The 26,749-nt window shown below is 38.2% G+C and overlaps 1 protein-coding gene across 19 annotated transcripts in view; it reads right to left on the bottom strand.

Annotated features, from left to right (window-relative positions):
- TTLL5 (tubulin tyrosine ligase like 5) overlaps positions 1 to 26,749 on the bottom strand; it is a 387,986-nt gene that overhangs the window by 317,047 nt on the left and 44,190 nt on the right. The gene's annotated exons all lie outside the window — the stretch shown is intronic.

The raw sequence follows: 26,749 nt of genomic DNA, 5'->3' as shown, positions 1-26,749 counted from the left end.
TCTGGTTAGCCTCTGGAGGCATAACAATAAGTCATGGATAGAAGGGACAATGAGGCAAACTTAGTTTTGATGGAAAGAAGACCCTCCTAACAATGAGGGCTATTCCAAAGTGGAATGGTCTAATTCAGAAATTTGTGTCCCACTTAATGGAAGGCTTTCAACAAAAGATGAACAGCCTCTTGTCAGGGGCTTTATAGATAGGATCTGGGTTGAGTTAGATGATGACTGAGGTCCAGTTCCTCACTAAAGCTCTGGTACCCAACACATCCCTCTGGAGCTCCAATATTCCTCTTTGTACAAGATCTGACATCTACACAGAAATAGATTCCCTTGCCTCTACACCTCATCCATTGACTGAAAATGTGTATTCCTGATGCATTTCAAAATAAAACTTCATGAAAACATCATTCAAGGAGCAAAAGCTGTTTGCTAGAGATGCAAAGTAGGGAGAAGATAACAAGAATGAGTCAAGGAAGACATCTAATGACAGAATTCAGGGAAAAAGGAATAAGCATTTATATAGCACCCACTATGTGCCAGGCAGTGTGCTAAGCACTCTTAAAAAATACTCATTTGAGAGAAAAGAAGACAAGAATTAGTGAAAAGCTGGTGTGTGGTTGAAGGGAAGAGTGTATTACAACTTTCACCTCACCAATAGAACCAAAGGACTTCACAATCAAATTAAATTAAGCCGGTTCTTTTCAGTTTATTTTCTTGCATTTTCAGCCCTTTCCTTTAAACTAAGCTTTCATACTGCATCAGATTTCATAATACTTAAGTCAAATACTTTTTATTTTATTTTTATTTGATACTTTGATGATCTATTACAGTTAAGTCTAAATACTTCAGGGCAGTTAGGTGGTACAGTGGAAAGAGTGTTAGGCCTATAGTCAGGAAGACTCATCTTTCTGAATTCAAATCTGCCCTCAGACACTTACTAGCTATTTAACCCTAGGCCAGTCACTTAAATCTGTTCATCTCAGTTCTTAATCTGTAAAATGAGCTAAACCCTAAATGGGATCACAAAGAATGGGACAGGACTAAAATGACCAAACAGTTAAATGCTTCAATTTATCTTAAAGGGAATCTTGGCACTATATTTTATACAGCATTTTTCAGTGTGTAAAATATAGTACTAAGATTTCCTTTAAGGTAAATTGCAAAGCCCTCTCAACCCTCATGCTTTTTTTTTTTGTCCTTGATCACCTTATGATATAGCTTGAGGATTCCATTTATCAGTTATATTTTAATTTACTTTTCAGTAAGCAATTGTCAACTTAAGTCTTGGGGTACTTTGTAGAGTAATATCATTTTGGGGGGCGCTAATAAATAAATCTGTGGAATATATTTATTCTCTGATAAAAATTTCTCATGCCAAAGTTTCTACTTCCATTTTAGTTACGTATCAAAGACCTCTGTTTCCAAACTCATTTTGAGAATCATGCCTAGGGTTGTTAATTTACTATGTTAAGATTCTGAGAGTGAGAGACAGAGGGTGCATACTTAATTCATTGTAAAGTAGATGTGGAACTGGTCTAAAACAAGAATTATGACATAAAGAATAGAATCAATGAACATTCAATATTGCCTAAGGTAATGCTAGATTGTTTACTTCATGTCTTTATCCCTTTATAAATATGGAATCAAAGAGAAGGAAGTTAATTGGATCACTAAGACCCAATTCAGTCACTATAAGGTAGCTAAGCAAAGTAATACTTTATGTGGAGTCAGGAAGACCTGAGTTCAAATTTTGCTTTAGACACTTAACTAGCTGTGTGACCCTGGACACATCACTTAACTTTAGTTTGCCCTCAGTTTCCTCATCTGTAAAACAGGTGTAATATAATAGCACCTATCTCCCAGGATTGTTGTATGAAGAAAAATGAGAGGAATATTTGTAAAGCACTTTGCAAACTAAAGGCATGGGCAAAATGGCCAGGACAGATACAACCCATACTTCTGACAATCTAGGAAGTATTCAACAAACAAATATTCATTAAATTCCTACTATGCATGAGACTACATACTACACTGCAGATACAGAGATGAAAACAACAGTCTCTACCTTCTCTGCCTTCAAAGAGTTTATAATCTGGAAAGACAATCTTCTACAAATGACAAGGAGGAAGAGGATGGATGGGAAGACCGTGGCAACAATACGCGGCATCAGTGGCTTTGGTGACTCCAAGCCAAGGCCTTTGGAAGGTGAGGAGACAGCGAATCAAACTGCATTGCCAGGAGCCACTGGGTTTCATCTTGGCCTGACCCAGACAAACCCTATTGGAAGGGAACAAGAGGCCCAAGGACTCTCTGATCTTCTGTTAACCAGCTGCAGCAGGGAGCCTGCCAAAGTGCTACAGTGAGTAGGGAGCGCCCTACAGAGCCGTCTGGGGAAGGGATTACCAGGCTGATCCCCTGCCTCCAGAGCCAGGAATGGTTCAAGGTCCACAAACAGCAAGGCCCTGCCAGTGAGGGGGGACAACAAGCATTGGGGAACTTCCCCCCTTGCTGTCGTTGTCTCTTCCCTTTCTCTGGCTGGGGTTTTAGACTCTGGACAGCATGCAGCCTGTGAGGTAATCTGAATTCTTTGGCAACAACCAAGCACCTGAATTCTTTAAAAACCACAGGAATCCAACAGAGAAAAGGTAAATATCCCTGTGGAGCCAGTGCTAATTAGCAAGGAGGGCTACTGAAGAAGGGCTTATAGAAGGGAGGGGCCACAGTTACTTTCTGGTCCTTTTTGAATGAATAATATTTGCGGAGACAGTAAGAAAGTTCAGACATCACTCAGTGCCCACCATGAAATCCCCAGCATTGCTGAACACTTACGGGTCCCTGCATAAAACTTCACTTTTCCCTGAACTGTTAGAGCAGCAGATCCTTGGGTCTCTGATAGCACATTTGGATTTCAGTTCAATTTTGTTTAATTTTATTTTTCTTGTTTCACTGAAAAAGTGGGTGTTAGCTTCATCTTCTAAAAGGATCTTGTCAAATCATTTAGACCTAACACTGGACCCAACTAAAGCTATAAAATCTAATACAAAGGCTTTTTTGGATTCCACCTCTCTGTCTGAGAAGAAAAAGAATCCGGCACCATCTTAGCAGAAAAGCCTCTCTGCATTTCACCCTCCCTCCAATGACACAGACCGCCAGTGCCCCCTGCTGACCTCATGACATACAAACCTAAAAAGCAAGTGAAGAGACCATCAGCATATATTTAGGCAATCATGCATAGATTCTTTTTTTGTTTTTTTTTTGTGGCGATAAGTTGTTTTTCATTTTTTTTTGTTTTTTGTTTTAATTTTTTTAAAATTTAATTTGTTTTTAGTTTTCAACAATCACTTCCATAAATCTTTAATTTCTCCCACTCCTTCTCCCCTCCCTTCCTGAGACAGCATGCAATCTTTTATGGGTTCTACACATACGTTCTTATTAAACACATTTTCACATTAGTCATACAGCAGAAGAATTCAAACGAATGGGAGAAAAACAAAACAAAACAAAACATAACACAAGAGAAAAGTATCTGCTTCATTTTGCATTCTGATTCCATACTTCTTTCTCTGGATGTGGATGACATTTTGCCTCAAGAGTCCTCTGAGGATGTTTTAGGTCCTTGTATTGCTCTGAAGGGCTTAGTCTATCACAAACATTCCTTGCACACTGTGGCTGTTACCGTGTACAATATTCTCCTGTTTCTGCTCCTTTTACTCAGCATCAGTTCATATAAGTCCTTCCAGGCTTCTCTGAAGTCCTCCTGTTCATCATTTCTTATAGCACAGTAGTATTCCATTATATTCATATACCACAACTTGTTTAGCTATTCCCCAATTGATGGGCATCCCCTTGGTTTCCAGTTCTTGGCCACCACAAAGAGAGCTGCTATAAATATTTTTGAATATGTGGGATCTTTTCCCATTTTTAAGATCTCTTTGGGATACAGTCCTAGAAGCAATATTGCTGGATCAAAGGGGATGCACATTTTTGTAGCCCTTTGGGCATAGTTCCAAATTGCTCTCCAAAATGGTTGGATCAGCCCACAGCTCCATCAACAACAAATTAGTGTGCCAACACTCCCACATCTTCTCCAACATTTATCATCTTTCTGTTTTATCATGTTAGCCAGCTGATAGGTGTGATGTGGTACCTCAGAGTTGCTCTGATTTCATGCACAGATTCTTGAAGCCAGAATGAACTTTGAGAAGTCTTATAGTTCAGCTTCTTTATTTAAAGACTGCAGGATTTGGAGCTAGAAAGATTCTCTAACACATCACTTAGCCCAACACACTGATTTTATAGGGAAAGAACCTGAGATCCAGAAAGAAAAGTGACTTGCCCAAGGTCACACAGATAAGAAGTCACTAAAATTTGCCTACCTCCTCTGGGTCAAAATGCAATACAACTTGCCACCACTAATTGAGCAAAAATTTGAGGACAAAGAAAACAATAACATCAGAAAACAAATTTTATTTCCTCAATATTTTACATACTCATAAAAAAAGAGTATTTTGTCAAGTTTTCTTAACACTAGTTTCACTTTCTAATGCTTCTCTTTTTTATGAGATGATGCTGTCCATAATCATCCATCATTTGTTTTCATAAGATTTTACAAATGATTGGCAGTCATCTCTTCCTATTTGGCAAGGAAGTCAGATATTTGTTCACTAAAGCTTTCTGGGCTCTATTAGTCTCTGTGGCAGCAATTAACTTGTTGTTGTTAAGCTTCACAGTGAAATTATTACAGCAGGTATTCGTGTCATTTTTGCTGTACATTTAACATTTTTGATGTTCAATTGTTTTTTAAATAATTCAAGGTTAAATTGTTTTGATTATGTGGCATATATTTTTCTTATTCTTTTTTTAAAAAACTCTAATTCTGACTTTGCAAGATAACTGACTCAGGTACAGTAGTTTGTGGATTACATTTTGCTCATTGCATTGAGCCCAGTATAGCCCTTTGCAGTGTAAACTACAGAACAGATGAGATTTTTAATCACTTCACAGAGTGTGGCTGGTCAATCTACAGCAGATCAAATGGATAATGAACTTCTGTTGCCTTCTCCTTGCTAAGTCCTCCCCTGTATAACAGATCCCAATCCATCCTGTCTCTTCTAGGAGACAGCCCTTTCTATTATCCTCACTCGCTTATCTTCAATTTAACTGTATCTATTGGCTACTTCTATATTACTTACAAACACATCTCCCTGGCCTCAAAAAATTGTCCTCCTTGATGCTTCTCGTCCCCATCTTCTATAGTCTCATATCTCTTCTCTCTATTGATGCTAAACTCCTTGAGAAGGCCACCTTCAATAAGTGTCTCCACTTCCTCTCCCTTCCTCTCTTCTTAACTCTCTATAGTCTGGCTTCTGATCTTATCATTCAACCCAAACTGCTCCATCCATAATTACTAATCATCTCTTAACTGCAGAATCTGATGGCCTTTTATCAGCCCTCATCCTTCTTGACCTCTTTGACTGTGGTGATCTTCTTCTCCATGACACTCTATTCTCTCCAGGTTTTTGGGACATCATTCTTGCCCAGTTTACCTCCTACCTATCACACTACTCCTTCCTAGTCCTCTTCATCCAGACAGCACTTTCTAACTATGGGGGTCTCACAGGGCTTGGACCTGAGTCCTCTTCTCTTTTCCTTCTATACTGTTTCACTTGGTGATCTCATCAGTTCCTATGGATTCAATTATCATCTCCATGCTAATGATTCTCAAATTTATCCAGCCTTAACCTCTCTGCTGATCTGCACTTTCACATCTCCAACTGCCCAATACATTTCTTGAACTGGATGCCAATATTTCCAAAACTGAAATCATTATTTTCACCCTAATACCTCCCCTCTTCCTAATTTACCTATTACTGTTGAGAGGAACACTATTCCTCACAGTCACACAGGCTTACAACCTGTATATCATCTTCAACTCATTCTGAACTGCACCTTCCTCTTTGTAAGCTGTCGCTAAAGCCTGTCAATTTTACTTTCATAATATCTCTTGCATGTGTTCCCTTCTCTCCTCTGACACTGCCACCACCCTGGTACAGGCCCTCATCACCTCACATCTGGACTATTATAGTAGCCTACTGGTGGGTCTGTATGCCTCAGGTCTCTCTCTCATCCAAACCATCTTTCATTCTGCCACCAAAGTGATTTTCCTAAAGCACAAGTGCAACTATGTCACCTCCATCCCAGTTATTCAATAACTCCAGTGACTCCCTATTACCTCAAGGATCAAATACAAATCTTCTGTTTGGCCTTCAGAGCCTTATATAACCTAGGACCCTCTCCAGTTTTCCTATTTTCTTATATCTTACTTCCTGCAACAGTATTAGATCCTGCAACACTGTGCTCCTGTCTGTTCTGTGAAGACAGATCACTGCCAGGCATTTTCTCTGGCTATCCTGTATGCCTGGAATGCTCTCCCTCCTCAGCTTGTTCTACTGGCTTCCCTGGCTTCCTTCAAGTCCCAGCTAAAGTTGCACCTTCTACAGGAAGACGTTCTTGATCTCCCTTAATTCTATGGTCTTCTGTCTGGATTACTTCCAATTTGTCCTTTACATAGATTATTTGTACCTAGTTGCTTACATGTTGTCTCCCCCATTCCACTGTGAGCTCCTTGTGAGCAGGGACTGTCCTTTGCTTCTTTTATTCCCAGCATTTATTCTAGTTCCTGGCACATAGCAGGCACTTAATAAATGTTCACTGACTGATAGATATCAATATGCATTTGGAAAGATACCATGTAGAGCTCATCCAACAGAATAACTAGATAGGTATCTACAGATAGATAGATATCTATAGACAGAGACAGATAGACAGATAGACAGGTAGACAGATCTGGGATCACAGTATAGATGGACAAAAAGTTGAGCCCCAAGTACCAAAGAAGGAAGACAGTGGGCTGATGGCTTTTCAGAAATTACAAAGCTCTTTTGCTGACCAAGGTTCCCATGAAAGCATGGGTATATCGCTTTAATATTAATATTTTACCAGTAATACAATATGGTACTGTAAAGCAGAACATTATTGCCTCTGAAGAATCAAAGATAAATATGACACAAAGAGCAATGATAAGACGTGGTCTGTGTGAATAGGTCACAAAATATAGCCAAAGAGAACTTCAAAGATCAGGAGTAAAAGACATCAAGGAAGTAAATGAGAGGAAGAAGAGACAGGATGGTAAGAGCAGAGAATGACTGGCATACAGATGCTCTATTGGTATCCCTGTGATGCTGAAAGAAAGGAAGGGCAGTTGGGATGGACACCCTCACGAGACAGACTTTTAGGAGAGCGGGCACAAGAGTCACATAAGATGTACAGGTGTGAATGAGTTATAAACTATCAAAATGGGTGAGATCACAGGTCCACTTAAACAAAAAAACAAAAATGGTAAGACAAAATGTCTTTTGGATTTCTAAAGTTATTTAACCCAAAATGAAGAAAACTTCAAATGCTAAATTTAAAACTAGCTATTCAAGTTCTGTTATCAGGTTAAAAATTCAAACTTTAAAATAAGACAGTTATTCTAAAAAACAGAACTGAATTTACAACCTCTCCCAGAATATTAAAATGGGTCTAAGAGAAATTACAGGTTTCTTCCAACACTTACTTTTCTTTTGTAGTCAAAGGACAGAAACAATGTAAGGAGATAGGCTTCAGCATAGCTGTTTTTCCTTCTAAAGAAGGGAAAACTCTGACATATAAATATATATTTCTAGCTTTTTTTCTCATCTTCCCACTTTTGCCTCTTTGGGAAAATAAGGGAGGGGTGTCTTTCTGTGATTGTCCTTCCAGATGAAATTGAGGTTTTATTTGGATAGCAAGAAAAAGCATCTCAGTGAAAAAAGATATCTTTTGATGCAGAGGAGCTATAGACTGGGAATGAAAGTCATCACATAGATTATGAAAATAAAAATCAATAGGTAAATGTAAAGGATCACAAGAAGTTATACAAGTTAAGAAACATTATGAGATGTAGAGAGAAAGCTTATGTAGGCTTATAATTGGAGAAATTCTTAACCTAGACTCTACACATCAATTTCAACAGAACTTGGGTGGGGAAAAAAAATTACATCTTTATTTTGTTTCTTTTTGTAATTCTATGTATTTCAGAGGCAGTTAAGTGGTGCAATAGAGTGCTGGGTCTGGAATAAGAAAGAATGAGTACAAATCCAGCCTCAGACACTTGCCAGCTATGAGACGTTGGGTAAAGGTAAGGTTTCTTCTGTTACAGTTTCCTCAACTGTAAGATGGGGATAATAATAGTATCTATATATCAGAGTTCTTGTAAAAATCAAATAAGATAATATTTGCAAAGTGCCCACTGCCTGGCACATGATAGGTGTTTAATAAATGCTCATTTCCTTCTCCTTATTTTAGACACAAAAAGGGTTAAGAACTCCTGTTGTATAGTATCGATACACTATCTTTGAAAAACAATATATAACTTTACTATATGATGCCCAAACAAGCCCAATTTGAGGCAGAAACTAATGGTGTTGGCAGAGAGTGATATCGTAGATACACATGAAAGAACAAATTTGAATTACAGACTGGGGATTCTAAAACTATGAAACTGCAAATTCTCAGTAGCTTCACAATATCTGTGCAGAAGGAAAGGCTTAATATGACAAAGAAATAAATACAGAAGAGGTTATATTCCAACAGAGGAAGAAACTCAGAATCTTATAAACAAAGCATGCAAAAATATATTTGTAACTTTATTTCACTACAATTGGTTTCCTTTGTAATTCTATATATATTTTACATTTAAAAACATTTCTCTGCGAATTTCACTCACTTGCCAAAGGAGTCCATGACACAAAAATGATTAAGGACTCTTGATCTTCACTTGAGAGGACCGGCCCAGCCTTCTCTTTTCAACAGTCATGGTTTTTGATCTCCATTTCTCTTAATTTTCAAGTAATGAGAAGTCAAAATCTAAGGAGCTCAAGCAATGTCTAGTGTCCCCAGAGTTCAAATCCCAAAAATTTACCAAGAAACATACAGTATTATAAATACTGGTAGTGCCACCTAGAGGTTAGAGGAAGATTAGTATCTTCCTGGAAAATGGGTCTTGGTAAAGGACCATAATATATAACACTGGGAAGGGTCTTAGAGATAATTTGGACTAATCCCCTCATTTTACAGATGAGAAAAGTTAGAAGTTAAAGTCACGTGGGTATAAATAGCAGTACTTGAGGTTATAGCTCTAATCACATCTATCAAAGGTCACATTTATTTCTTAAGTGATGAATTAAAACCTTATAAAATGAATAAAAAATACTAACACATATGTAGAGCTGCCAGTAAATAATTCTATATTTACAAATAGCCCTAATTAAACACATAGCACATATTTATTTATATGCTTAGTCTAGTTAATTTTTTTTCTATAATACAAAAATTTATAAATGTGCAATGATTTTGCCAGTCATGGCTTCTAATGGATCATAGACCAGATGTTATAACAAATGACATTTCTATATGGCTTAAAGACTTTCTAACATTTTACATACATTACCTCATTTGATCTTCATAATAATAAACCTGAGATGCATACAATGAGTCTTATTATCACCACTTTCAAGCATGAGAAATCTTAGGATCCAAGTGGTCACAGTCAGTTAAGTATTACAAGCAAGATTTAGGGAATAGCGCAATCAGTAAGTAAGTAAAACCCAAGTATTTTTGACCCCCTAAGCCACACTACTTTCTAATTCAAACCCAGGTATCTTCCAACTTCAAGTTTCAGGTCTCTTCTACTACACTATCTAGTCCTGTCCTATGACATAAAAACTAATAGTTAAAAAAGGAAAATTAGGCAAGCCAGCTGACAAAAATGGTTGGAGGGGAAAAGAACAAAGAGACATCATATAATCATTTCAAATACCTTAAACTATTTCACAAAAAGAATACCATCTATAGAATTCTGTAGGTCACCAAATGAACAAAAATGAAAACAAATTAATGTACATATTTAGTGCTGTACCACTCAAACTAACAGATGTTAGATTATAGGCTAGACAAAACAATGAAATTAATTTGAAGAAATAAAAGGTAGAACTCAGGGTAAATGAAGAGAAAAAACAGGAAGGACAGCATTTCCAGGCCTCAAAAGCAGCATTAGGTACTTGTTAAAAAACAGAAAAATAGATCAGTGAAACAGACTAGATAATTATCAACTGAAAATAAACAATAATCCAGCATTCAGTAAGCTCAACAACACAAACGACTTGGAGGATAACTCTCTATTTAACAAGAATTGCTGAGAAAATGGCAAAAAATATTTAGGAAAAAATAGGTTTAGATGAACACCTCCCATCATATATCACAATACTCTTGTGAGGGCAGAGCCAAGAGGAAGTGTAGAACCAAGATGTTAGAGTAGCAGGAGTAGCAGTGCAATGAGGTCTTCCACACCACAAACTCCTAACAGACTCAGAAAATGCACCAGACAGAATCCTGTTGGGGAAATGCAAAAAAGTCACAGTGAGCCCTTAGTCCATCCAAGAATGGCACAGTGAGACAGCCAGAGAGGTCTGTCAACACTGGGGACATGGTTGGGCAAGGAGCACACAGCACAAGGAGCATACTAGCACCCAAAGAGAGGCTGTGCACCAGGGCCAAAGGACATCGAACTGCCAGCTTTGTCACCTACTAGACAGTCCCAGGTTGATGATCCTGGATAGCCTGAGAAGGGGACCCGCCCATGGGGTGTCCTGGTCAGGAAGCTGTAAGCACCAAGAAATGAAGTAATTCAGAGACCACCAGCAGCATCGGCAATGTGACTCAGACCCCAAATGTGAAACAGAGTCTCCCATCCAATGTCCAGCAATAAAATCCTCAGGGGCAAAGGGTAACCTAAAATTCTGCTGTTCTGAGCCAAAACAGCTCCACAGCTAGCTGATTCCAAAAGAGTCCAGCAATAAGTCTACTCTTCCTGGGACCCAAACCCAGGTCAGGAACTTGCAGAGCTCAAATAATTAAGGCAGTAATCATTTTTTGCCCTGGATCTGATTACTTTGGGAGCACTGAAACCCTGTAGGTCCCAAGCCTGCCCATGAGATTCTGGAACAACACAACACTCATTACCCCAACAAAGCAGGAAGAAGACCAGCTCAAGATGAAATGTGAAATGTATTAGGTAAATAGAAACAGCAATATTTTAAGCTGTGAATGACTTAGCTATCCTCAGCAATACAACGATTCAAGACATCTCTGAAGGACTCAGGTTGAGGAATACTATTCATCCCCAGAGAAAGAGGTGATAGTGTCTGAATGCAGAATGAAACATACTTTTTTAACTTTCTCTATTTTTTCTTAGCTTTTCTTTTGTTTATGTTTTCTTTGACAACATGACTATTAGGGATATGTTTTACATGATGACCTGTATTGAACTGCTTGCTATTATATGTATAACTATTATATGTGTATATATGTATATATACATATATATGTGTGTGTGTGTATGTATATATATTATATAACTATTGAGAAGTCAAAGAAGGTGGGGGAGAGTGGGGAGGGAGGAAGGGAGAGAATTTGAAACTCAAAAGTTTTAAAAACGAATGTTAAAAATTGTTTTTACATATAACTGGGGAAAAATAAAATACTAAATAAAAGCTTAAAAAAATAAAATAAGACCAGTTCAGACCTTCCCTCCAGAAGTGTCACAGAGCCCAGCCCTAGCAAAATTTGAAGTCAAGAAGTTGGCTGGAAGAATGAGCAATCAAGAAAAGAATGCCACCATTAAACAGCTGTGATGGCGGCCGGGAGGCCCAAGACACCAACACAGAAGATAATGGTTCTGAAACATCTACAAGCATTGGCTCAGAAAAAACACATCTGGGTCACAAACTCAATTAAAATTAGACTCCATTCCTAGATGAAGCAAAAACTGCTTTGTTTTACGTTTTAAAATATTTTTAATAAATGGGATGAGAGTTCTTGAAGATAAAACTGGAAAAGAAATGAGAGCTATGGAAGAAAGAATTGGAAAGGAAATTAACTAATAGCTTGGCATAAGAGGTACAAAAAGCTTGCTCAAGCAACATATCTCCTGAAAATTTGAATGGACCAAATAGATACCAAGGATATCATGAGTTAAAAAGAAATACTAAAACAACGCCACAGAAAAACAGAAAATAATACAAGGTATCTCAAAGCAAAAGCAACTCACCTGGAAAACTGATCAAGGAGAAAAAATTTAAGACTCATTAGACTATCAAAACAACAGTCTAAAAAGAGCCTAGACATCAATTTTCAAGAAATTTTGAAAGAAAACTAACAGATCTCTTAGAACCAGAAGGAAAAGTGGAAAATGAAAGAATACACTAATCACCTCCTGAAAGAAACTCCAAAATGAAAACTTCCAGGAACATCACTGCCAAAATCTAGAGCTTCCAGGTCAAGGAAAAAATATTTCAACCAACCAATCAGAAAGAAGGAATTCAAATAGTGAGGAGTCATAGTCAAAATCACACACAATTTAGCAGCTACCACTACAAAAGAGCAAAAACTTGGAATACTGTATTCCAGATGGCAAAGAATATGGACTTACATCCAACAATAACTTACCTAACAAAACTGAGTATAATGCGACAGGGGGGGTAAAATGATCTTTAATTAAATGAAGAACTTCCAAGCATTGCTGATGAAAAGACTAGAGCTATGTAGAAACTTTGACGTACAAAGACAAGAGTAAAGAGAAACAAAAAAGTAAACATGAATGAACAATGATAAGGGAAGATGGGGAGATGACATATGTGTCCTCTCTGATTCCTGTCATCACCAGGGTTCATAAAGGGAGTCCAATGAGACAAGGCCTAGGAGTGGTTGTAATATCTTGATGATCTGAAGAAAAGAATGGAAAGAGAGGGGAAGATGAATGTACTGGGGGAAAGAAGAGAGGGAAAGGAAGATTAGGGAAAATGATCTCACATAATCAAAGTGCACAAGTAGATATCTATGTAAATAAGGGGGAGGGGCAGCTAAGACTAGAACCTCATCTCATCGGAACTAGTTAAAAGAAAGAGGAATACATATGAATGTGCACACACACGGAGTTCAGAAATACATTTCACTCTAGTAAAATAGGAGGAAAGAGGAACAGAGTGGAGGGAGTATCCATTTAGTACTAAACAAAACAAATTCTAGGACTGTACATAAATATTTAAAGCAATTTTTTAAGTGACAAAGAATGGGAATCTGGGGAGGTGCCCATAAACTGGGGAGTGACTAAACAAGCTATGGTGTGTGTATATATATGTATGTAAAGATACACTACTATGGACCTTTATCAGTGTAATAACCAATTAGGATTCTAGAGGACTTACATTGAAACATATCCTGACAGACAAGTGAGGGGTTCAGAATAAAACATATTTTTTTCAAACATGGCCAGTGAAAAATTTTGTTTTGTTTGACTGTATATATTTGTAACAAGGCTTTTTTCTTGTTTTCCCATTTGGAGGTGGGAAAGCAGAAAGTGGGAGAGAAAGAAGGCTCATCTTTGTTTGAAAATAAAATAAAATTTAATTTTAAAAAATATTGTACAAATAGATATTCAATAATATAAAAGGTCACATTATTTCTAAAAAAAAAGAAAAAACCACGAGAAAATATTAATCCAAAGTTGGAGGAAATCTCAGAATATGAAACATAATTTCAATTATGTGAAATTAAAAAGCTTTCATGTTTCAAAAAACTGAAGCTAGAATAAAAATGGAAACTGACATTTAGGAAAGAACTATTATCAGATATCTTTGATAAGGACCTTCAATCCTATATGTGTGTGTGTGTGTATGTATATGCACGTATATATGTATATGTATGTATGTATGTATGCATGCATGTATGTATATGTGTGTATACATATACATGTATGTATGTATGTAGAAGGAAATAGTACAAATATATAAGACCAAGAACTATTCCCAGTGGAAAAAAGGTCAAAGGATATGAACAAGCAACTAAACGGTACAGTGAGCAGAACAATGAACTATGACTTAAAAAGACCTCAAATCCGTCTTCCTTCAAGGGCAGCCCTGGGTAAATCATTTAACCTCGTTCAGCCTCAGCTTCATCATATGTAAAATGAGGAGGGTGGACTCAAGAGCCTCTAAGGTCCCTTTCAATTATAAATCTATGATCTTACGATTTTTCCTAATGTTGTGAGGCACTGGATACTCCAGATGCCATTTTCAAAAGATGAAGTGCAAACTATTAACCACCATATAATAGAGACTGCTCCAAATCACTAATAATAAATAAAAGAAACGCAAATTAAAATAATTCTGAAATTTTATCTCACATGGAGAAAATAGACAAAAAAGATAAAACATGGGAATAGTCGATATTCAGTGGGTGTGGAAAAAGGAGCATATAAATACACAGGTGGTGGAGCTATAAAATGGCTCAACCATTCTGCAAAGCAATTTAGAGTTATGTTTTAAAGAGTGTCTAAAATTAAAACAATAAAGCAGCAAATGAGCACGGTGAAATTCCAACAAAAACAGAAGAAATGAAAAAGTAATAGAACATATTACACAAAGTCATATGCTAACAAAACTGAGGACATAAAAATAAAGGAATACCTTCAAAAACAGAAAATAGCCAGATTGACAGAAGATCTCTGAAAAGTTTATAGAACTAGCCATAAAAGAACAACCAAAGAAATACTGAACCCAATGAGCTCATAGGAGAATTCTATCAAACTTTTAAAGAACAATTAGTACCTATACTACACAAAATCTTCTCAAAAATTGCATAAGAAAGCACCCTACCAGAATCCTTCTACATTAATACATAAACTAGGGAAGAATAACAACAAAGAACTATAGATCAACACAATTAATGAATATTGATTCAAATAAAATTCTGTCAGACTATAGGGATTTATCCAATAAATCATTCATTATGACCAATTTGGATTTATAGGAGGGATGCAAGGATGGTTCTATATTAGGAAAACTATCAACATAAAACACAAAAACATATAAAGCCAAATGATTATCTCAATAGATGGAGAAAAAACACAACCTTTGACAAAGTATAACATTCATTTATACTTAAAAAAACCCTACAAAGTACAGGCATAGAAGGCCCCGTTTTAGTCTCATAAAAAGTATCTCTCTAAAATCAAAAGCAAACACCATATGCAATATTCACTAGAATCTTTTTCTTTCTTTTTTTATTTTATTTTATTTTATTAAACTTTTAATTTGGGGTTACAAATTTTCTCCCCTTTTTTCCCCCTCCCCCCCCCCAGACCCAAGTTTTCTAATTGCCCCTGTGACCTATCTGCTCTCTCCTCTATCCTCCCTCCCTGCCCTTGTCTCCGTCTTCTCTTTTGTCCTGTAGGGCCGGATAGCTTTCTTGACCCCTTAACCTGTGTTTCTTGTTACCCAGTGCTAAGAACATTACATTTGGTCCTAACACTTTGAGTTCCAACTTCTTTAGCTCCCTTCCTCTCTACCCCTTCCCCTTGGAAGACAGGCAGTTCAATATAGGCCATATCTGTTTAATTTTGCAAATGATTTCCATACTAGTTGTGTTGTATAAGACTAACTATATTTCCCTCCATCCTATCCTGTCCCCCATTACTTCTATTTTCTTATGGTCCTTTCCCTCCCCATGAGTGTCGACCTCGGACTGCATTCTCCTCCCCATGCCATCCCCTCTATCCTCCCCCCCTTCCTGCTTGTGCCCCTGTCCCCCACTCTCCTGTATTATGAGATAGGTTTTCCTATCAGAATGAGTGTGCATTATATTCTTTCCTTTAGTGGAATGTGATGAGAGTAGATCTCATGTTTTTCTCTTGCCTCCCCTCTTTATCCCACCACTAATAAGTCATTTGCTTGCCTCTTTTATGAGAGATAATTTGCCCCATATAACTTCTCCCTTTCTCCTCCCAATATTTCTCTCTCACTGCTTGATTTCATTTTTTTTTTTTTAGTATATGATCCCATCCTCTTCAATTCACTCTGTGCACTCTGTCTCTATGTATGTGTACGTGTATGCATGTGTGTGTGTGTGTACTCCCACCCAGTGCTCAGATACTGAAATGTTTCAAGAGTTATAAATATTGTCTTTCCATGTAGGAATGTAAACAGTTCAACTTTAGTAAGTCCCTTATGATTTCTCTCCGCTGTTCGCCTTCCTATGGTTCTCTTCATTCTTGTGTTAGAAAGTCAAATTTTCTTTCCAGCTCTGGTCTTTTCATCAGGAAAATTTGAAAGTCTTCTATTTCATTGAAAGACCATTTTTTCTCCTGAAGTATTATACTCAGTTTTGCTGGATAGGTGATTCTTGGCTTCAGTCCTAGTTCCTTTGACCTCCGGAATATCCTATTCCATTCCCTTCTATCCCTCAATGTAGAAGGTGCCAGATGCTGTACTATCCTGATTGTATTTCCACAATACTTGAATTGTTTCTTTCTAGCTGCTTGCAATATCTTCTCCTTCACCTGGGAACTCTGGAATTTGGCCACAATGTTCCTAGGAGTTTCTCTTTTTGGATCTCTTTCATGCGGTGTTCTGCGGATTCCTTGAATATTTATTTTGCCTTCTGGTTCTAGAATCTCAGGGCAGTTTTCCTTGATAATTTCGTGGAGGATGATGTCTAGGCTCTTCTTTTGATCATGGTTTTCAGGTAGACCCAGAATTTTTACATTGTCTCTCCTGATTCTATTTTCCAGGTCAGTTGCTTTTCCAATAAGATATTTCACATTATCTTCCATTTTTCGAATCTGCGCGGTATGTTCTGAGATATCTGTCTTTCTCGAAAAGTCGAAAGCTTCCATCTGTACCATTCCAGATTTGAGAGATCTATTTTCTTCAGTAAGCTTTTGAATCTCCTTTTCCATTTGGTTAATTCTGCTTTTGAAAGCCTTCTTCTCCTCATTGGCCCCTTGCACCTCCCTTGCCAGCTGAGTTAGGCTAGTTCTCAAGGTGCCAATTTCTTCAAGATTTTTTTGGTTCTCCTTTAGCAGGGAGCTGATCTGTTTTTCATGCTTCTCCCTTATCCCTCTCATTTCCCTTCCCAGTCTTTCCTCCACCTCTCTAACTTGATTTTCAAAATTCCTCTTGAGCTCTTCCATGGCCCGAGCCCATTGGGTGGGCTGGGGTACAGAGTCCTCGATTTCTGTGTCTTTGCCTGATGGCAAGCCTTGTTCCTCCCCATCAGAAAGGAAGGGAGGAAGTGATTTTCCTCCCATAAAGTACCCTTCAATAGTTTTATTTCTTTTCCCTTTTCTTGGCATTGTCTCCCCCTAGTGGCCTGACCTCTGAATGTTCTCCTCACATCCACCTCGCCTCCTGGTCCTCCCAGCCAGCGTTTGGGGACTGAGATTCAAATGCTGCTTCCCGCCTTAGGATTTTTGGTGGGGGGCAGGGCTGTTATTCAGTGTTAAATTAGGCTCAGGTGCTGAGGTCAGGGGCAGGGCCGCCTCTCTGGCTCAATTCCCTCAGGGGGTTTATACACAGACCTTCCACAATGGATCCAGGCTCCCGCTCGTTTCCCCGTCCGCAGCCACCTCTCAGCCCCCACCTCCCGGGGGGGCCCGAGCTATGGGGGCACCACGCTCCCCTCTCAACCCGCCAAAGAGACTCTCTCACCTACCCCCGTCAGTCACCTATTGGTGGGGGGCCCGTGCAGCTGCTGAAGATCCCGCCTCCGGATCCCTCTCAGAACTTTGTCTCTCGGAGCCACGGCCGCCATCGCCGCCGCAGGTCCGGGCTGGGCACCGTGTCTGCAGCGCAACGGACCTTTTGCGAGAGGTTTGCAGGTCCCTCTGTGGGTGGGGGGACCCGCGTGGCCGCTGGATCTCTTTCCCACGGTGTCGCTGCCGCGGCAGGGCTGCTATCCTCTTCCTGCCCCGGCGCCCAGTCCCCGGCGCGAAGGTCCCCCCGCGAGAGGTTTGCAGGTCTCTCCGGAACAGAAATCTCCCTCACTCCAATATTCCGTGGTCTCTGGGTGCAGAATTCGCCCTGGGCTGGTCCCCTCTAGCCGTTCTGTGGTTTGTGTCAATCTTTTTCAATATATATGGGAGTGAAGCAAGTATGCCCATTCTTCCTACTATTGTTTGATATATTTTTTAGACAGTCCTCCCTCACTCAAAACAAAGTTAAGTGCAAGTCATGTCATCATTTCTCTGATGGCATGGTCTTCTTTGGCAATGCAGGACGAACACACACACACATACACACACTCACTCACATATTTTTAGAAATGCTGGCAAAAGCAGTAACACAAGAGGGAGAAATTACTGGCATAAAGATAGTTAAAGAGGATATCAAACTATCTCTATTTGCAAATGATATGATCGTCTATTTAGAAAATCCCAGGGAATCAGCAAAAGTTAAGATAATTAACAGCTTCAGCAAAGCTGCAGTCTACAAAAGTAATTCTTCAAAAATCAAAAGCATTTTTATATAATAACAACAAAATCAAGAAGCAACAAAAAGGGGATTCCACTCCAAGTAACTACAGAATGTATAAAATCTACCAAAACACACAAAAGACTTGTATAGATTTAATTTAAAAGTTTTGTTTTTTTGTTTTGTTTTTTTTGGGGGGAAACACACTTTTATTATCTGACACAGTAACTTCACAACCCCCACCAGTGTGTTTGACATTTACAAACAATCAGCCATAGTGATACCTTTAGCTCAAAAATATAAACTATTTGCTAAATGATAAGGTAAAGGCAATAATAATCATAAAATCTACTCAATGGAAGAAAAGTTAGGAATAACAAAAAATCACAGATGACAAAAGCAAAAATCATCATAGTATCACATTTTACTAATAAATCTAGACCACACTCCACCACCAATATATACAGGGTTTCTGGGGGAGAACTGTTTCACATTTATAGAAACCTGAAAGGGAAATGCATGAGTAGGAAAAAAAAAATTTAAATGCACTTGGGACAGTACACATCTCTGGACTGCAAGCCTTAGTATTTTTGGTCTCATTGAAAATAAACTGAACCACATGAAAACGCTTTTCTGTTAGCTGCTCTCCTTTTTCTTCACTCTCTTACTGGACAAAGCTACTCCTCTTCCACTCTCAAGCCAGTGAAGCAATGACAAGATCTTTTACTTCACAGTCACACAAAACAGAGTACTGAGAAAGTCTTAATCTCTTTCAACAACAACGACAAAAATTATTCTTTTGCTTATACAGTGGCAAACAGTCCACTTAAGCTGCAGAACTATAAAGCAGGTCATGTAGGCTCTCCTGGAAACGTGAACAACTCCACCTAGTTGTTCACATTACACAGGATTCTGCTTTCTCCAGTTAGCTTCTAGTAAAACAAATCCTCTTCTCCAATAAATGCATCTCATAGTAAAATTGTTGCTATGCTGCTTCTGCTCAAAGAAAGCAGGAGAGAACAACCAGGCATCTTTCAGACATTTCCCATCTCTTAGGTGCTAGAGAGCAAATGTATGCCTTGTTTATAGCAGCAAGATTTAGCTTTCCTATAATCAGAATTGCAGCAGAAGACTTTTTTCAACAGACCATGCTGGAGAAAACTCCAGCAAATTAACAAAGCAATGCCTCTCTTCCAATCATCAGGCTCCCAGCAAAGTTTTTGAAGAGTCAGTTAATGCTTCTAGGAGTAGCTTGTCTAGTAGGCTCCTCTGTCTGATGTCCCTGGTTTCTTTTCCCTCCATGTGTGCTCAACTTGTTTGTCTTCTTTCTTATCTTTCTTTAGTTTTTCTTCTCCCTATAGCTTCTTCTTTTTGATTCCCTGTATCTTCCAGTGCTTCAAGTCTGAGCCTGCTCTTTGTTTTTATTTATTTATTTTTATTGTTTTATATGTTTTCAGGGTACTACAATCACTTCCATATATCTTAGACTTTCCCCCTCCTTCCCCCCTTCCAGAGATGGCATACAATTTTATATAGGTTTTACACATACATTCCTATTAAATACATTTTCACCTCAGTCATGTTGCATAAAAGAAATAAAATGAATGGGAGAAATCATAAAACAAACCGAAACATAATACAAAAGAAAATGATCTGCTTCATTCAATTCCATAGTTCTATCTTCAGATGTGGAAGGCATTTTGCCTTAAGAAACCACTGGGAATTTTTTAAGTCCTTGCATTGCAATGAAGTTCTAAGTCTACCAGAAAAATTCCTCGCACACTGTGGTTGTTGCTGTGTACAAAGTTCTAGTTCAGCTCCTTTCATGTAGCATCAGTTCTTATAAGCCTTTTCAGGCCTCCATATACCACAATTTATTCAGCCATTCCCCAATTGATGGGCATCCCTTTGATTTCCAGTTTTTGGTCACAACAAAGAGAGCTCCTTTAAATATTTTTCTACACGTGGGACCCTTTCCCATTTTTATGATCTCTTGGGGATACAGTCCTAGAAGCAGTATTGCTGGGTCAAAGGGTATGCACATTTTTGTAGCCCTTTGGATACAGTTTTAAATTGCTCTCCAGAATGGGTGGATCAACTCACAGCTCCACCAACATGAATTAGTGTTCCAACTCTCCTACATCTTCTCCAACATTCATCATCTTCCTGTTTTGTCATGTTAGCCAATCTGATAGGTTTGATGTGGTATCTCAGAGATGTTTTGATTTGCATCTCTAAGCAACAGTGATTTAGATCATTTTTTCATATGACTATAGATAACTTTTAATTTCTTCCTCTGAAAACTGCCTGTTCATATGCTTTGACGATTTATCAATTGGGGAATGATTTGTATTCTTGTACATTTAACTCAGTTCTCTATATATTTTAGAAATGAGGCCTTTATCACAGACACTAGTTACAAAAATTCTTTCCTAGTTTTGTGCTTCCCTCCTAATCTTGGTTGCATTGGGTTTGGCTGTAGAAAAACTTTTCAATTTAATGTAATCAAAATTATTCATTTTGTACTTCATAATGTTCTCTATCTCTTTAGTCAAAAATTCTTCCTTTCTCCATAAATCTGATAAATACACTATCCCTTGCTCCACTAATTTGCTTACAGTATCAATCTTTATACCTAGATCATGCATCCATTTGGAATTTATTCTTGTGCATGGTGTCAGGCATTGGTCTATGCCTAGTTTCCACCATACTGTTATCCAGTTTTCCCAGCAATTTTTGTCAAACAGTGAGTTCTTATCCCAGAAGCTGGGGTCCTTGGGTTTATCAAACAGTAGATTGCTATATTTATTGACTATTGTGTCTTGAGTACTTAACCTATTTCACTGGTCTACCCTTCTGTTTCTGGTAGAGCTAGGTCACCTTCCCTAGCATTTCTTTCCATTAGCTGCCTTGATATTCTGGACCTTTTGTCCTTCCAGATGAATTTTGATATTATTTTTTTGAGCTCTAGAAAATAATTATCTGCTAGTTTGATTGGTATGGCACTGAATAAGTAAATTATTTTAGGTGACCTAGCTCTACCAGATCTCAAATTATACTATAAAGCAGCAATTATCAAAACCAGTTGGTACTGGCTTAGAAAATATTCGTAACTCTTGAGACTTTTCTCAGTATTTGGGTAGGTGGAGGGATTGTACATACACGTACATACACACACACACACACACACACACACACACACACACATATAGACAGAGAGTACAGGTTGTGTTGAATCAGAAGAGATGACATCCACAAAAAAATAAATAAATCAAATAAAAATTAAGGGGGGAGGAAGGAAAATACTGGGAGGAGAAAGGGAGAAATGGAATGGGGTAGGCTATAACTCATAAAAGAGATAAGAAAAATCTTGTTCAATGGAGGAAAAAAGGGAGAAGGGGAGAGAGGAAAAGTGAAACTACTCTCTCCACGTATGGCTTAAGGAGGGAATAACAAGCTCACTAAATTTGGTTTGAAAATCTATCTTGCAGTACAGGAAAGTAGGGGAGGAGGCAACAAGTGGGATGAGGGGAATGATAGAAGGGTACGCAAATGGGAGAAGGGAGTAACTAAAAACAAACACTTTTGGGAAGGGACATGGTCAAATGAAGGAATAAAAAAAACACGAGGGGATAGAGTAGGATAGAGAGCAATATAGTTAGTATTACACAACATGATTATTATGGAAGTCTTTTGCAAAATGACACATATTTAGTCCATATCGAATTGCTTGCCTTCACAGTGGGGATGGGCAGGGAGGGAGAGAAGTTGGAATTCAAAGTATTAGAAACAAATGTTGAGAATTATTATTGCATATAACCAGGAAATAAGAAACACAGGTAATAGGGTATAAAATTTATCTTGCCCTACAAGAAAAGAGAGACGATGGGGATAAGGGAAGGATGGGGTGTGATAGAAGGGAGGGTACACTGAAGGAAGGGGTAATCAGAATGCAAGTTATTTGGGGGTGGGGGAGAAAAATCAGATGAGGAGAAAAACTGAACGTATTACAAAGTGATGTAAATGCAGTTAGTAACCCTAACCCTAACCCTAAGCCCTAACCCTAACTGAGACTAAATCAGAGCCATCTTTAGTTTGGGGAAAAGAATTTTAGTCTAAGTTTCCTAGAGGCAGGTAACCTCAGGTAAAATTTGGCATTGACAGAAAAGTTAAGGTTTTAACGGTAAGTTTGATTTTATGATTGTTATTTAATCAGGAACTAGAACATGTATAGAAAGGCACGTAAGCCACTTAAGACTTGCCTCAAAAGATGTTCCTTAGTCAATGTGAAATTATAGTCATATCTGAAACCTGGTTATTGGAACTTGCTATTTTAAGATTCTATGGGACTATTAACTGACTTTTCTTCTGAGTCTAACTCCAGGTATGGATAGCAAGAAAAGTGGACTGAGCGTGTAATCCATGATGCCAGTAAGTCTGTGAGATGCTGGTATGAACTGCAAAAGGTAATCTCATGGGAAAGTAGCTGTTCAGCCTGGGCTGAGGTAGGATTCTCCTGACTCAATTTCCCCACTGACACCTGGCAGACTTTAAGCCTGACTGAATGCAAGCTGGCAATCTACTCCTGCCTGAAATTGACAGTTAGTTGGGGAGATACTGGTTCCCTGCAATGTGCCTACTTTTAGTGGCAATTTCCTATAATCAAAAGGTTTGTAAGCTTAATACCAGATTTGTTAAATTATAGATTGTTGATAGGGGAACATGTGAGGTTAAGTCTAAAATTAAGCTATTAGGCTTAGCACTTTAGAGCAACAACAATAAGTCAGGGTCCTTTAATTCTTAGCAATAGTGTGGAAACAATCAGGTGAAGTCAGCATACAGTTATTATTTGTGTCTCAGTTGGCTAATGTTAAAAAAAAAAATTTGTATATGGTCTGTATTGTAAATGCTTTAAGAGAAGTATAACCTGACCAAAAGTTGGAATTGTTTTATGTGATATGAACTGTGTTAAAAATGAAAAATGAAAATAAATAAATGAAAGATGCAAAAAGAAAAAAAAAAGAATTTGGATGCTATACCACTTGGAGCATATATATTTAGTAATGATATTGCTTCACTGTCTATGGTGCCTTTTAGCAGGATATAGTTTCCTTCTTTATCTCTTTTGATTAGATCCATTTCTGCTTTTTGCTTTGTCTGAGATTAGGATTGCTACCCCAGCTTTTTTTACATTAGACAAAGCACAATATATTCTGCTCCAACCTTTTACCTTTACCCTGTGAGCCTTCCCCCATTTCAAATGTGTTTCTTTTAAACAACATATTGTTGGATTATGGCTTTTAATCCATTCTGCTGTCCATCTCCATTTTATGGGACAGTTCATCCCATTCACATTCACAGTTCTGATTACTATCTGTGTCTTTCCCTCCATCCTCTTCCCCTGCCCCATTTGTGCTTTTAGTTCTCCCTTCTCCCTTCCCTCCACAATAGAGTTTTAATTTTTGACCACCACCTCCCACAATCTTCCCTTCCTTCTCTCAGCCCCCTTCCCTTTTACTCCCCTTTACTCTTACTACTTCTTCCTTCCCTTTTAGCCTCCCCTCCCTTTTCTTTCCTCCTTCCCCTCCTACTGCATATGAAGCTAGTTAGATTTCTATACTTAAGTTTGTTGCTCCTTCCTTGAATCAAATCAGATGAGAGTAAATATCAAACAACACTCATCTCTCTTCCCTCTTTCCCTCTACTGTAATATAATTTTGTGCCTCTTCCCGTGATGTAATTTATCATTTTCTGCTCCTCCCTTTCACATCTCCTGTTACAATCCCTTTAAACCCTTAAATCACATTTTTATCACCACATCATTTACTTAATACTCGCTCCCTGTATCTATGTATATTCCTTTTATATTTCATATTAAATATACAATTCTCAAGATTAACAAGTATCATCTTCCCTTATAGGGATGTAAACAGTTTGCCCATATTGAGTAACAAGTTTTGGGTTTTTTTCCTGTTTACCTTTTTATACCTCTCATGAGACCTACATTTGGAGATTGAGCTTTCTATTGCGTTCTGGACTTTTCATCAGGAAGGTCTGGAAATCCCTCATTTCATTGAATGTCCATCTTCTTGCCTGAAATATTATGCTCAACTTTGCTGGGTAATTGATCCTTGATTGTAGTCCCAGCTCCTTTGCCTTACAGAATATCATATTCCAATCCCTTTGATCTTTTAATGTAGAAGCTGCAAGGTCCTGTGTGATCCTGACAGTAACTCCTCGATATCTGAATGGCTTCTTTCTGGCTGCCTGTAGTATTTTCTCCTTCACTAGATAGCTCTGGAATTTGGCAACGATATTCCTTGGTGTTTTTAGTTTAGGATCCCTTTCAGGAGGTGAACGGTGGATTCTTTTGATGACTATTTCGCCCTCTGGATCTAGCACTTCTGGGCAGTTTTCCTTGATGATTTCTTGGAAGATATGTCCAGACTCTTTTTTTCATGGTGGCTTTCTGGTAGGTCAATAATTCTTAGATTTTCTCTCTTGGATCTATTTTCTAGGTCAGTTGTTTTTCCAATTAGATATTCTACATTTTCTTCAATCTTTTCATTCTTTAGATTTTGTTTGACTGATTCTTGATGTCTCATAGAGTCATTAGCTTCTACTTGCCCAATTCTAATTGTTATCAAATTGTTTTCTTCAGTTAACTTTTGCATCTCCTTTTCCATCTGTCCAATTATTCCTTTTAAGGAGTTATTTTCTCCAGTTAGTTTTTGTACTTCCTTTTCCATTTGTCCAATTTTCCCAGTTGGGTTTTGTGCTTACTTTTCCATCTGTTCAATTTTCCCAGTTAGGTTTTGTGCTTTCTTTTCCATTTGTCCAATTTTTCTTTTTAAGGAGCTGTTCTCTTCAGTGAATTCTTTTTTCATACTTTTAAAATCATTGGCTGGTTTTTCTTCTATTTCTCTAATTTGGCTTTTAAAATCCTTCTTCAGCTCTTCCAAGAGTGTTCCTTGTGCTTACAACCAGTTCATAGTCCCTTCTGAAGTTTCAGATGGGAGTACAGTCTCAAGGCTGACCTCTTTGGTATTCATGTTTTGTTCCTTGTCCCCATAGAAAAGTTCTATGGTCTTTTCTTTCCTGTTTTGCTTCTTACTCATGATGATCATAGTCACCCTTTTCCTGGCTTTTAAAGTAGATCTCTGCTTCCAGGGCCACAGTTCTTGTGCCTTGAACTTGAGGTTTTGTGTGTTGTGGCCTCTGATTCTTCCAGCTAAAAGCTGAAGTACTGCAGCTTACCTGGTGCTGAGCTGGATAGTGTGATAAAGCAGAAGCCAGAAGAGGTCTTTTTGTGTTTCCCCAGATTTACCCCAGAGCTAGTTTGTTAAGTGTCAGGGAGGAGTGGTCTGGCAACAGGATGTCTCCTCTGATAAGTCGGAGCATAGGCAAGCTCAATGGTTAGTGATTCTGGCTGCTCTAGTGTCTCCCGGATTTCCCTGGGGTGCTGAGGACACCTGGGGTCCTGGTGTTGATGGTTGTGGGGCTCCACTCCCCTGGGGCTCTGGATCTCCTCCCAGTTTGCTGAGGTGGGGATGTCTGAGACAGCTCCAGTGCTGCATTGGTCCCCTTCCGTCACAGCAAGAGGGACCCTCCTTAGCTATTTTCCTAGCCTCACATGCTAAGAGAATGTTTGCCCCTTCTGCTAATCTCACTGTTCCAGGACTTTTCTGGGGAGACATTTTATGGTCCTTTCAAGGTCAACAAGGGGAGGGGGAGAGAGCATGTACCGATCACTCTGCCATTTTGGCTCCCGGAAGTTCTAAAAAGTACTTCTTAAAGAAATAAAGAATAACTTAAATAGCTGGGGGAAAGTCAGTTCTTATGGCTGGGCCATCCCAATACAATAAAAATGAAAAATACTACCAAAGTTAATCAACATTACTAGTGCTGTGCCAATCAAATTATCAAACAAAAACTTTACAGAATTTCATAAAATAATAACAAAATTTATTTTTAAAGGCAAAAACATCTAGCATATCAAGGAAAACAATGAAAAATAGTAGGAATGAAGGGGCAATGGCCCTTCCGGATCTTAAACTATATTATAAAGCAGAAATTATCAAAGTCATCTGGTAGTGGTTAACAATAAAAAGATCAGTGGAACAAGATTAGAGAAAGGAATATAAGAAACAATGCTAATGACATTTAATAGTGAGGGTCTTGTTTGTAGTTGAACATACCACTCTAGACACTATATGTCTTGATTCATTAGTTAGCTCATTATTAATTCATTAGGTAGTTCATTCCAACTACCAATATTTGAAACTATTGAATGAATCTGGATCACTGCTAAGAAATGTGTCTACATATATGTGTATATGTATATGAAATGTAATGAGGCC

This window comes from Notamacropus eugenii, chromosome 7 (genome assembly GCF_028372415.1).
Source record: "Notamacropus eugenii isolate mMacEug1 chromosome 7, mMacEug1.pri_v2, whole genome shotgun sequence".
Taxonomy (NCBI): domain Eukaryota; kingdom Metazoa; phylum Chordata; class Mammalia; order Diprotodontia; family Macropodidae; genus Notamacropus; species Notamacropus eugenii.
The sequence above is the reverse complement of the archived record's forward strand: the minus strand, read 5'-3'. Positions and strand labels throughout refer to the sequence as shown.